The 12,636-nt window shown below is 41.2% G+C and overlaps 1 protein-coding gene across 5 annotated transcripts in view; it reads left to right on the forward strand.

Annotated features, from left to right (window-relative positions):
* DAB1 (DAB adaptor protein 1) overlaps positions 1–12,636 on the forward strand; it is a 425,811-nt gene that overhangs the window by 295,887 nt on the left and 117,288 nt on the right. The window contains exon 2 of one of the 5 annotated variants that reach the window (XM_071750032.1): positions 5,163–5,263. The exons of the other annotated variants lie outside the window; for them this stretch is intronic. The gene's annotated coding sequence lies outside the window, so the exon portion shown is untranslated. The remainder of the gene's footprint in view (positions 1–5,162; positions 5,264–12,636) is intronic. 5 annotated transcript variants of the gene reach the window in all.

A 12,636-nucleotide genomic window follows, 5' to 3' on the forward strand; every position in this document is an offset into this window, starting at 1 on the left:
GTGTGAGGCAGCAAAAGGGACCAAGCCAAGTGACTGGCAGCTCAAGTGTTTCAATCAGTCAAGATACTGATTTATTTCTTCGAGGAGGAGTGTGTGTGAAGAAAATGAGAATGGTTGTTTTGTGGTTGTTTTGTTGTGGGTTTTTTTTTAACTGAGGCACTGAACAGTCATCAGTGAATGCAGAGGTCACAGGGATGAGTTAAAATAGTTTTCCATCACAAAATAAGTTAGATAAAGGATTAAAATGCAGGGTGTTAAAAATACTGTGGTGTCTTTCTTGTTAGTATATACAGGTGCAGGTTTTGAAGTGTATTCGTGGTGTCTTTAACTCAGTGACAATGTTTGAGCTGGGATACCACTCAGCCAGCAAATAAATCCTGTCTCTTTGGAACAGGGCAGGTAGTATGAATATGTGGGAATTGGATCCTTTTTGGAGTACAAATTATAACTCAATTAGAGTGAAAATGGGAGTGAAAGCATTGGTTGAATATTAGTCCTTGCTTTGAAAATATCCATAGGTCTGCCTGAGATAAGAACAGATACATTCATGTTTTCATTGCCCATGCTGATGCAACAGAAATAATGTCATTTTACATTCCCCACCCACCCCCAGCTGAACTTTGTCCATTTAGTCACAGTAATTCTTTTTTCTTACCTTTAAGAGCTCTTTTCGATCTGAAAAAAAAAAAAAAGTCCTTTTTAAATGGTAAAAAAAAAAAAAAAGTTATACAGCAAACATGACAGCATGGGATGATGTTTATAAGATACAGAAAATTGAACAAAATTTTTTGCTAATGGTTATGTCATAATTTCTTTTGCCCAAGTTTTTATTTCATGTGAACTCATACAAATATGAAATACAGGGGAAGCCAGCAGATACTTTTGAATGAAATGAGGTCGTTCTAAGACTTTAAACCTCTGGAGACCTTTGAAAATCTGTGCTCAAAAATCATTGCTTTTACAGCAAGACAGACACTTTACCTATGAAGAGATTGCTTTAGAGGGATATTCCCTAGAAAGCCTGCTCTAGCCTAGCCCAGCCTACATTTTATGTTCCTTTTCTAACCTAAATCCTGAGGTTTTCAAACAGTTTCATGAAATGTAGGCACTAAGTTTGATGGAAAACGAGTTACATTAAAAAAAAAAAAAAAAAAAAAAAGACTATTTTAAGAGAAGCTGTCAGTGCTGACAACAGACAAAGTTTTTACTGTCTCATGGAAATCTGGATGGCTGAAACTGAAGCTACAGAGAGCCAAAGGGTGGACAGAGCAGAGATTTCCAGGCTTGCTGCTGGGTGCACTCTGGGGAAGGGAAGATACCTGCAGTCTGAAATGATAAAAACATCTTTTCCTATTGCAGGGACTGCCTGGCAAAGGGGAAGCCCCACTTTTAATGGCACTGATTTCTGGATGGTTTGTGCATGCTACACATGCTGCATCCAGATGAATGAATGTTTTTTGAGGACACCCATTAAGACAGAAATTTGTCTCTTTCCCAGAGAATGTGCATGATATGGTGAATGGATGTGTGCTCATGATAGTTTTGGAAGATGAACAAGAAAAGAAAGTGTGTTGTGGGCAGGGAACCAAGCAGCTTCAGCACTTATTTTCCCTCCTGCCTTTTTTTTCTGAGCTAACAGTCTATTCAGCCTGACTACAGATCTATTCTTAATGTGTTGAACTGCATTATTTAGCCCACCACTGCAAGCCAAATTATCATCCCTGGAGATAAAATTGCTAACTTGATTTAATCGAGCTTTGTTAACACAGAATTTCATTTCTATCTTCCCTTGTATCTGTCCATTGTAGGTGCTTCCTGTTTATTAAGTATGATTTTTAACAGAAAAAAAAAGAGACACAAATATACACTAATAGCAGCTCTTTAGCTGCCTCTCCAGTGCCCAGGAGAAAGCTGTCCAGGAGGCTCTTGTCTTGTAAGAGGCATTTAGGACTTGCTATTAAGTCCTGTAGTGCCTGTGTTCACAGCACATCGATCCTTCAGCAGTGAGACCCCGAAGAGGCAGATCTCTATTATGTTCCTTGGCTGTGAGTAATTACTGAGAAATACAGAAAAGAATACCTGAGTGTTTTATTCATAATCTACTTAGCAGCTGCATTCCTTACTCCTGCTTCCTTTGAAGGCCATTTGCTAGAAGGAGCAGCTGAATACACAGCCAAGCCCAGCAGTTAAAAATACTGTGAGTTATGCTTACTGAGAGAGATCAAAATAGTCCCCTGGAAGATTATGGACAAGGATTACACAAAAAGAAAGAATATGCAAGTCTGGTATGTGTTGTGGGGTTTTTTTTTTTTGCAATATCTATTCCCATTTTCTGTGAAATGTCTTTCAGTTTTTAGGTAATTTCACGTTTTGTTATCATCTCTTGCATGGAGAGCAGGTTTGAGATTTACAGTCTGGAAACAGCTTGCAAATGATTTCAGGAATATTTGCAAGGTCTTAGCAGCTGGTATGATGCAAATGAGTGCATAAAACAAATAGTATTTTTTTATCTATCTTGCCATCCCATTCCTCAACCCACAGAGGTGCATTTGGCCCGTCCTTCCCTTTTTTTCCCCTCAGTGGTGCTGGGCACTCTATAAAACAGAAATAAACCCAAACCTCTCTCAAAATGCTTGGTAACAGTGGCTCTTTTCTGATGAGGAAATACCAGTGATAAGACTCTGGTTATCATCTAGTCAGTGGTGTCAGTAACTTGGATACCTTTGTCTTCGATGCCTTTCTTCCCTTACATGAAATTGCACCAGAAAAAGATGTATTTGAGGTGAAATTTTAGCAACAAAGACTTGGATTTGGAGAACTGTGTTGCTCTGCTTCAGGAGAGCATCCTGGACATCCCCCTGAGGATGCTTGGTTGGCAGGAAAAAGGTGGTGATGTAGATAGAGAGGGTCAGTACTGGGAGGAGTAAAAGTTACCAGTGGTTGTAAGAATATTACACATGATAAAAATGGTAAATTTGGTGGTCATTTTCCAGCATTCAGGAGAGACTTGATGAAAGAGGCCACTAAAATGCTTTTTGCAGTGGAGCTTTGGATAGATTATGAATGGCAAATGCTGAGATTTACAGACAAAAAGCTGTAACCATTGACTTGGGAGACAAGAGGTCAGCAGACAGGCTGTGTGACTTTTAAACTAACTGGTGCATCAAGGTTTTCATAGGATTTTATTTAGTCTTTATTGTACTGATCACTCAGTACTGGCTCTGAAGTGGGAGGAGGAAAAAGTTTTCCTGAATGCTCTAACCTCTTCTTTTCAGCATTTTGTAGATTGGTTGAATTTTGCATGGTCAGGCTTCTGTTTGGGAGATTTATTTGTTTCATAATTAAAAAAAAAAAAAAGAAAAAAAAAATTTAAAAAAAAAAAGGGGGGGGGGGGGGGAAAGTTTTTTATTCGTTGCAAAATGTTGAGTGTGTAAAGCTTTCTGATTGCTAATAGTTCTCTAGTTTTTTCCCCACAAACATCTCTTCTTTCCTAAGTTATTCTGTCTCCTCAGAGCAGTCTCCAGCTCAGTGAGGACAGATTTGCCTCATTAGCAGGATGTTATCTGGAAGCTGAGATTTCTTTAAGGAAAATGTGATAGTTGTGATATGAGGACACAAGGTGATCTTGCCCATATTGCCACATTTCTCTGTACTTTAGGTATTTCTTTCCTGTTGGCTTCAAAGGATTTCTTTCTAGGCAGGAGTTAGATGGGCCCAGTCAGCATTTACATTTATGCAAATGATTGTTGTGTCACTGGAGTTGCAACATTAAAAAAATAATAAAAAAACCACCAGATATTTTACATGCCTTTGAGTATTGAAGTGATTACAAAGAGTTGCTTTATTAATTAATTAACTGAGGAAAAAAAAGGCTAGTGACCCTCTGAAGGAATATCAATAACTGCAACATTAATTATGCAAATAAGAACTGTCTTTTACTGTTCGTTATTCATAGTTTAACATGAAAATTGCCTTTTAAAAGATTGCTTCATTCATATATTTCAATAAATGTCTGATCTGCCTGGGCTGTCACTTGGATCTAGATTTTGAGACAAAGCCTCAGCAGTGACACTGATCCAGACAGACTGCTCCTTCCCCTGCCACTTCATCCAAGTCCCCAGAACCCTCTTCCTAATTGCTGGGCTGCTATTTTTTTTTTTTTTAAGGTTTGCTCTGGGAGGCAGCAATCTCCTTTGGGAATGAGTTCTTGGAAAATTTGTACACAGGAACACAAGAGTTGCCACGTTTCACAGGAGGGGAAATGGGGGCAAGAAGCAGCAAAATATATGGGGAGCTTTTGTGACTTTCTCATGGCTTCAAAACCAGAGGTGGGAGCAGGGCTCTGAGTCCTGTTTGAGGCTGTTAAATTGTGGGGATTGTGGGTTTTTGGGGGCTGAGCCTGTAGAGGTGGTACCAAGGCAAACAAATACCATAAGGAAAGCAAAGTCAGACTGGGTATTGGACTGCTCTGAGCTGAAACAACTTGCTGCTCCCTGTTACTCTTTGAAAACTGACCAGTTGCCACCTCTCGGGTGATTTTATGCAGTTTTTTAGGAGACTGCCCCTTAGGAGCTCTGCTTTTTCATTTCTGAAGTTTCAGAGTGTGTTAGCAAATGCTGATTTCCCTTTCATAGTCCTAGAGACAAATAGTTGAAGGTTTCCAGGGCCACTTCTCCCTAAGCATCCCTACAACAGGTGAGAAAAGAAAAGCTGTGTTTTCTTTCTCATCAACTTAAAGGTTGTGCTGCAAACAACCTTGCTGCAACTACAGGCAAAAAAGCAGTAGCTGTGCAGTCCCACTGTATATTCCCCACTCTCTGAAGATTCAAATGTAAGATATTAAGCTTTAATTTTTTTAATGCCCTAGAACTATGCCAATAGCAGGAAGGGCTGATGCAGAAGTATTTCCCCCCCTCCCCACCCCCCCCTCCTGCTTCCCTGGTAGCGTGATGAATTGTGGAAGTCCTGATTGAAAATTCTAATCACAGCCTTGCAGTCCTTCAGATCACAACCCTTGACAGCTGATTCACTCCTTTTCATGCCTGCTGCCTCTGACTGCTTCTGGTGCCTCTTATGCATGAGTCTATCATTAGCACACAAAGCATGATGGATTGGTTGGGGTACCTCTATCCTTAGAACCTGGGAAATGCTTCTTTTTGCAGACTCAAAGACATCGTCATGAATGAGAGAAGAAAGTAATACAGTATTGGATGTGCCTGTTTGCTGCCACTGTTTAGAGGGAAAATGATGCATAATGGGCAATGTAAGTATCTCTGGCCTCTTTGGGTTTTTTACTCCTTCGCAGATGATGCGGAAAATGGTGGATCTTAAGCAAGTTGAGTCTGGGTGTGCTTGAAAGTTGTGCTGCTTTTTGGAAACCTGAACTGTAATCACTTCCAAAAATCTGTGTGAGGATGAGGAAATTCTTGCATTTCAGTGTGATCTGATGCCCAGAGTGATGGGGAGTGATTGGCTGCAGTACTGCCCGTGGACTCGATGCACTTTTGGGTATTCCCTTCCATCACCCTTTTTGTCAGGAAACTTTTTGCAAATGTTTGCATCTGTAAATGCAGATGTTCACCTTGCAGATGCTTTTATTCATCTGTGTGAGCTGGCATTTAATGTTTCAGTGCACAAGACACTTAAGTTTTGGCTCCAGTGATTGATAGGCACAATTTTCAAATGCGGGATCAAAACAAAGTGAAAATATGTCATGTTCAAATGCAGAGCTCTGAAGTGTCATGTGGTCTTGTAATAAATGAAATAGCACTGCAGACCTGACAGATTGTCGAGGAAATGTTTTTATATTTATGATGATTAATTTTCAAGATGAACTGCAATAAAAAAAGGCGTTAGTAGATACTTAAAGAAAGTCAAGGGAAGCAGCTTTCTGAAATGAAAACAAGCAGGTAATGATAAGGCTGCCTTCACTTTGAGATCATGCTTTCTAAACTTTTTGCAGTGATTAAATTGATATTCTGGCTGCTGCACCTGGCAATAAAACTACTCATGCAAGTGTAACATTTTCTGGGAATTCCACTTCTTGTATTTGTACTGGTGCCTTGCACTGGGTGCCTCAGAAATAGAAGGAACACAAAGCAGAGCTGAAGATTTTCTACCAGGACTGAAGATTCCCTCCAAGCCATTAAAAGAAATCAGCACTGAGCCCTGTGGGAAAACAGAAGTAGCTCTGTAGTTCCTTTGAAAAAACACCAAAATTTTCTGAAACCCAGCGTGTCCATTCATCTTCACCATTTGCAAATTGAAGATTGACTTTTTTTTTTTTTTTTTTTTTTTTACAAAAACACTTAAGTGCAAAGAATATTATTTGTCAGATACAACTGATTGATTTAAACATTGGTAGGTGTGGGGCTAAAAACATGCCTTGATACCCTTTTGTACTTAGCAGGAAGCCAGCCGTAGATGCCAAGTGCTTAAGTTTTATTTGTATTGATTTAGTTTTATTTTTACTTGGTGGGGTTCCTTGCTTCACTTCTTTCCATTTCATTGTGTTTGCACAGCTGCCTTGGCAATCGACAGGCACAGAGTAGCTTTATGCACCCATTAGTACAATGGGATTGGTAGCAAGCATGATCCAATGGAGTGGATGAAGGAGCTGGGACAGATCCTGGATCCTGGATCCAGTGTCAGTTGGCACAGCTCTGTGGCACCAGCATAGCTCTTTTCAAGTTGTTGGTTCTGTGCTGCTCCGGATCAGAAACTGTATTAAACTGGGTCATGATTTGCATGTTGGCTCTTTCTTTGGTAGCGTTTAGCTTAACCAAGCCTTGCTTTTGGAATTACTAATTGAAAGTAAATATCTTAAATATATTTAGGTTTTTACTTATATTATATATATAATGTGTATATATATATTATTTATATATACTTATATTTACTTATATTTTACTTATATACACACACATGGATATAGGTCATCTAATCAATATATAAAGTAATATATTGAAATAGGGACATGATTTTGCTACTTGTTTGAGCATGTGCTCAGCAGTCCTTCCCTTGTGAGGCCTCTTTGCTGTATCTCATGTCTCTTGGAGCATCAGGTCCTGCCAAATTCAAAAAGGTAAAATGGTATCACTCCCTTGCCATTCGCCTTCATTTTCCTTGATTTCAAGGAACTTCATTGCCCTGAAAACTGATGTAACTTTTTTCTCTTGACAGTCTCTCTGCTTTTTCAGTCACATCTACACAGGTGTGTTATGCACAGAGCTGATTTATCAGGTGTTTATTTTGAAGCCACTTACTGAAATATATCTTTGTGTCTAGTGAAAGGAAACTGCTGCTTGCTGGTTCACTCTTTGGTGGGACATAATGTGCTCAGTGTTGCTTTGTATTGGCTCTTTTTTGAACAGCTGGGACTGGGGGAAGCCTTTACCCAGCTCCTACTTGGGTCACATTTGTGTTTCTTGGGTCTCTCTTTAGCAGCTGAGAAGACATTTCATCTAGAAGATGTGAGAAACTTTTGGGGGAAAAAAAAAGTGTGAAAAGAAAGCAATGAGGGTGTCTTTGGACAGAGACCTAGGACAGGAGTTAGGAGGGGAAAAAACTAAACCAGAACTATCAGTGTATCCACTAAGATACGTTGATGGAATGAGTGGTTTTAGGGGGAGTTTCTTTCATCAGCAGGGATATGTTTGCATGTGTTCAGCAGAGATCAACATTAATTAATTTTTCCAAAATATGGATGGATTCCCAAAAGTTCCAATGCACTGAGGCTTGCAAATGGCCACAAGAAATTCAGCCAGGCTGCTCCTGTCATTGATCAACTCTACTGCAAAAGGCACAATGCTGGTACCATAACCATGTCAGAGTATGCAGTAGTTAATTTAACATTCTTTGCAAACACAGGCAGGCTGATCAAAAGAGACATTGTCAGATTACGTGTGAAGTCATGATTTGTAATTTACCAAGGAAAATGTGGATTTCTATATAGACCCTTTTACAGTCCAATACCAAAGTTTATTAAATATTAAAAATGTGATCCGTAATGAAAATGAGGAAAAATGTATTGATATGTTCCTATTTTAATAAATAATCACTATGGCTTGTCTTAAATGGCCTATACTTCTGTTTTAACTTCTAGTGACAAAGTGGAGAGGCCATACAAATGTATAGTGATTTAATTAATAGAGGCAATATTAAGCTTTGAAATTCCTCAGGAGCTTTGTCTCTGTTGGAGCACTTTCTGTGCTGTGAATCTTCCCTAATAGTTTAAGCAAATGAACTAAAATAGCCTTTGGGCTATTTTGTTGCACTGTGTTGTTGGGGGGGGGAGAGGAAAAAAAAAAAAAAAAGAATCCTGTGCCATTTTGCATTTGCTGTCTGTGAATCAAACTGTGAAAGCTAATTTAAAAACTTTCACACTTGGCTTGAATGAGGACTGCCAGTGCTCAGAGAATGTTAAATTGAACACAATTAGCTCCAAGTGAGCTAGATTAGATATACCCAGCAGCCTCCAAGTGCCCAGGCTTAATGAGAAACTAACTCAGAGGTTACAGCAAAGGATTTCCAAGCATTGAGTTGCTACTCAACACTTACTCTGTATAGAAGAGAGCTTTGAAACCAAGAGCTTGCACTCTGTTGTGGGAGTGCTGTTGGCAGGGATGGTGAAACCCTGGGGTAAGGTAGGTACAACACTGTGTAAGGGGTGTGTACAACACTGTTCCCCTGTGAAAGGGGAACAGATCAGCTCAGAAATTTGGGAGGCTTTAGAGATGTGAGCATTTGGGAGTCAAATGCATTGTACCAGCAATGTACATGTACTAAATGCAATGTACTAAATGACTGTCTGGTCTCCAGAGTACCTGGGTGTCTCTGGGATTTAAAGAAGAGGCAGCTGGCACAGCTGGCCTAAAGTCTGGGGATGTTTCAGGGAATGATGGGTGTAGCAGTGTTTCAGTCTGGAAAAATAATGTGGTTTTGAAGTTAATCTTGATCAAGAGCTGCATCGACCTGGGGCAGGAGGTCCAAACTTTATTGAGAAGGTGAAATTTGGTGTGGGAGCTGAGTGCTGGGACTGGGTGTGAGCAGATCTCTGCCTTGAGAGGCTCTGGAGCTTGGGATATTAGGAAAAGGACTGGAGAAGGAAAAGGTGATGAACAGATGAAGTTGTGAGAAGTTACCTACAGTGACATTAGCTCCTTCTCCTCCTTCTCCTCCTTCTCCTCCTTCTCCTCCTTCTCCTCCTTCTCCTCCTTCTCCTCCTTCTCCTCCTTCTCCTCCTTCTCCTCCTTCTCCTCCTTCTCCTCCTTCTCCTCCTTCTCCTCCTTCTCCTCCTTCTCCTCCTTCTCCTCCTTCTCCTCCTTCTCCTCCTTCCTTCTCCTTCCTTCTCCTCCTCTTCCTCGATGAGGTGTTTGGACTCTGGCTTTTGAGATCCCACTCTTCCATGAGTAATATCAGAGTATGTGTGTGGAACCCATTCAAAACCTTCCCTCCTCCTTTCCATTCACTGAGGTTTTTCTGTTTGGGTTGGGTTTAGTAGTGGTGTTTTTTTGTTCTTCTGTGTAACCCTGTGGTGAGTTTTGTTGGGTTTGGGTTTCTGGTTTGGGTTTTTGCTTTGAGGGGTGTTGGTGTTTGGTTTTGTTTGCGTTGTTTTCCTGCTTTTTTGTTGTTGTTTTTGTAGGGGTTTGTGTGGGTTTTTGGGGTTTTTTTTGGTTTTATTGCTGTTGTTTTGGGGGTTGGTGTTTTTTTTTGTTGTTTTGGTTTTTTGTGGTGGTTTTGGTTGGTTGGTTTTTTGGGGTTTTTTTTTGTTTTGGAGTTTGGTTTTGGGGGTTTTTTTGTTTTGTTTTTTTTTTGGTTGGTTGGTTGGTTTTGGTTTTTTGTGGGTTTTTTGGTTGCTTGGTTGGTTTTGGGGGGGTTTTTTTGTTGGTTTTTTTTCTTGAGAAAACTGCCTGTGGAGTTTTATCTCCAGATGCTGAGTGTGAGATCTCAGCTCAAGTGATTCAAGTAATTCCTGTAGTAAGTGAGCACTGAACCTCCTAGTAGAGAGAAACCCTGATGGTAAATTGAGAGGAAGCAGGTCTGTAAAATGAGCATTTTACATGTCATCTGTTCTTATGCAAGCAACAGGAATTGTGCAGACAACAGCAACACTTTTAATTAATGACCTCATCCATAAGCACTATTCCCATCTAACATGTTTACAGGGGGTAACATCCAGTCAAGAAACTTCCATTAATTTTTTTTTTTTTTTTTTTTTTTGCATGAATATTGTGTGCATGAGTGCATACATTTATGTGTGGATTTGGGGGGGGGGGATGCTATTAGTGTCTGCAGTGTTAATGCAGAGAGAGTAGTTTAAAAAGAACCATGGACAAAGTTTCATTATGCATGTAAATATATTCAACAGAAGACAAAATAATTCTATAATGGGAAAAAAAAGGAAAAATTATGCCGTTTGACATGAGGAATCTGCTTTGAACTGTAGGATATGCACAGTCTGTTTTCTGACTTTTCTTTCTTGAATTTGCTGCCTGAAATATTATGGTGGCATGCAGAGGCGTAGCTTTCAATTTAATTTAATTTTAATTTCCCTGAATGCCATCAAGATGTTTTAAAATAGACTGTAAAATTGGAATTTGGAAATATTTGGCATTCAATTTCTATAGAAATGGCATTCAGGATACAACTTTGGACTCATAAGTAAAATAAGATGAAACCACACGTGTTGATGATGATTTTTAAGTATTATCAAGAACATATGAGTGTAATTTGTGCCTTGATTTGGTTATCTGGGCAGCTGGGGGGGGTTTGTAAGAGCCCTATAGATGGAAAGCCATCAATGAACTTTTTCAATCTGTTAATCCAAATGTTCTTTAGTGGATAAAAATAGAAGCAAATTACTGCACGTATAGAGATTTTGGGAGTTACTTATCGAGCTTCAAATAGAATTATTTTTCCAATAATACTCTGAATATTCACATCTTGTGGTCTTGAATAGGCTGTCAGAGGGTTACTTGGCTGCTAAAAGGCTGCACATCCTCACCTGTGTTTGGCATGGCCAGCTTGGGGAAGGTCACTGTTGAACTCTCTCAGTTATTCTTGTGTTGGTTCCAAGCCTTCCAGCTCTGAGGAGCCATCCCTGGCCAGTGCTGGTTCTGTGTCTGTGTGTGGACCCAGCCTGCAGAATCATAGAATCATAGAATTGGCTGGGTTGGAAGGGACCTCAGAGATCATCAAGTCCAACCCTTGCTCCACTCCCGCTGCAGTTCCCAGCCCATGGCACTGAGTGCCACATCCAGGCTCTTTTGAAATATCTCCAGGGATGGAGAATCCACCCCTTCCCTGGGCAGCCCATTCCAATGGCTGATCACCCTCTCCATCAAGAAATTCTTTCTAATGTCCAACCTAAACCTCCCCTGGCACGACTTGAGACCTCTTGTGCCCTCTTGTCTTGCTGAGAGTTGCCTGGGAAAAGAGCCCAACCCCCCCCTGGCTCCAACCTCCTTTCAGGGAGTTGTAGAGAGTGATGAGGTCTCCCCTGAGCCTCCTCTTCTCCAGCCTCAACACCCCCAGCTCCCTCAGCCTCTCCTCATAGGATCTGTGCTGGATCCCTTCACCAGCCCAGTTGCCTCCTTTGGACCTGCTCCAGCACCTCAATCTCCTTCCTGAGCTGAGGGGCCCAGAACTGGACACAGGACTCAAGCTGTGGCCTCCCCAGGGCTGAGCACAGGGGCAGAATCCCTTCCCTGGACCTGCTGGCCACGCTGTTCCTGAGCCAGCCCAGGATGCCATTGGCCTTCTTGGCTACCTGGGCACACTGCTGGCTCCTGTTCAGCTTCCTGGCAATCAGGCTGATTCCTTCTGCATTATGGCAGAGGAAAGCATAAATCACAGCAGCACATCCCTGCTGTGGGTCTCAAGGAGTGTATTTCTTTCCAAGTCATCAATCTGGAGGAAATAAAAGGTAAAGAAAATCCTGTCCAGAAGACAGACAGATAACCCTGCCTTGCCTGAACCAGAGGTTGTGTTGGTGTTCTGAACTTGCCCTCACGACCTCTCTGTCGTCCTGACAAGTTTTTGAGCTGGTCCTCTTGGAAACTAAGCTGGTGAACAGGCTTGTCCTCTTCGACCAGGCCGCTTCACAACATAGCCTGGCACTGAGTGGGCACAGCAGCAGGATTTTGTTCCCAGTTTGACCAGTTTGGTCAGGTCACCCTCAGCTGATTGACCTGCCAGAGCTTGTAGAACCAGCACCTGGTCAGTAACTGGTCCAGGGGTGCCCCTGGTGCTGTGTCATAAGTTGGAGATAAATCCTCAGCAGTCTTCAGTGGTTTGTGGGGACATGAGAGAGAAGCTTTACTTCTTGGCTGAATGTCACATGTCCTAAGGAAAAGCTTTGGCTCAAAGATGGAATACTGAGGTTTTATGCAGCTGCTTGGTTTTTAGTTAGTGAAATAATATATTGCTTATAATAATGGGAATAAAGTGAGCACCTGGGGCCTCAAGACTGCTTGGTCTTTTCCAAGCACTCTGATATTGGTTTAACACCAACAGACCTGAAAGCCACAGTGACAACTGGACCTCCTGGTTCTCTTTTTTTCTCCTGCTCAGCCCAAATCTCCTTTGAGAGACACTCACTTCTGCCAGGCCCTTCTCACCCAGCACCCAAGTACC

This window comes from Heliangelus exortis, chromosome 8 (genome assembly GCF_036169615.1).
Source record: "Heliangelus exortis chromosome 8, bHelExo1.hap1, whole genome shotgun sequence".
Lineage (NCBI taxonomy): Eukaryota > Metazoa > Chordata > Aves > Apodiformes > Trochilidae > Heliangelus > Heliangelus exortis.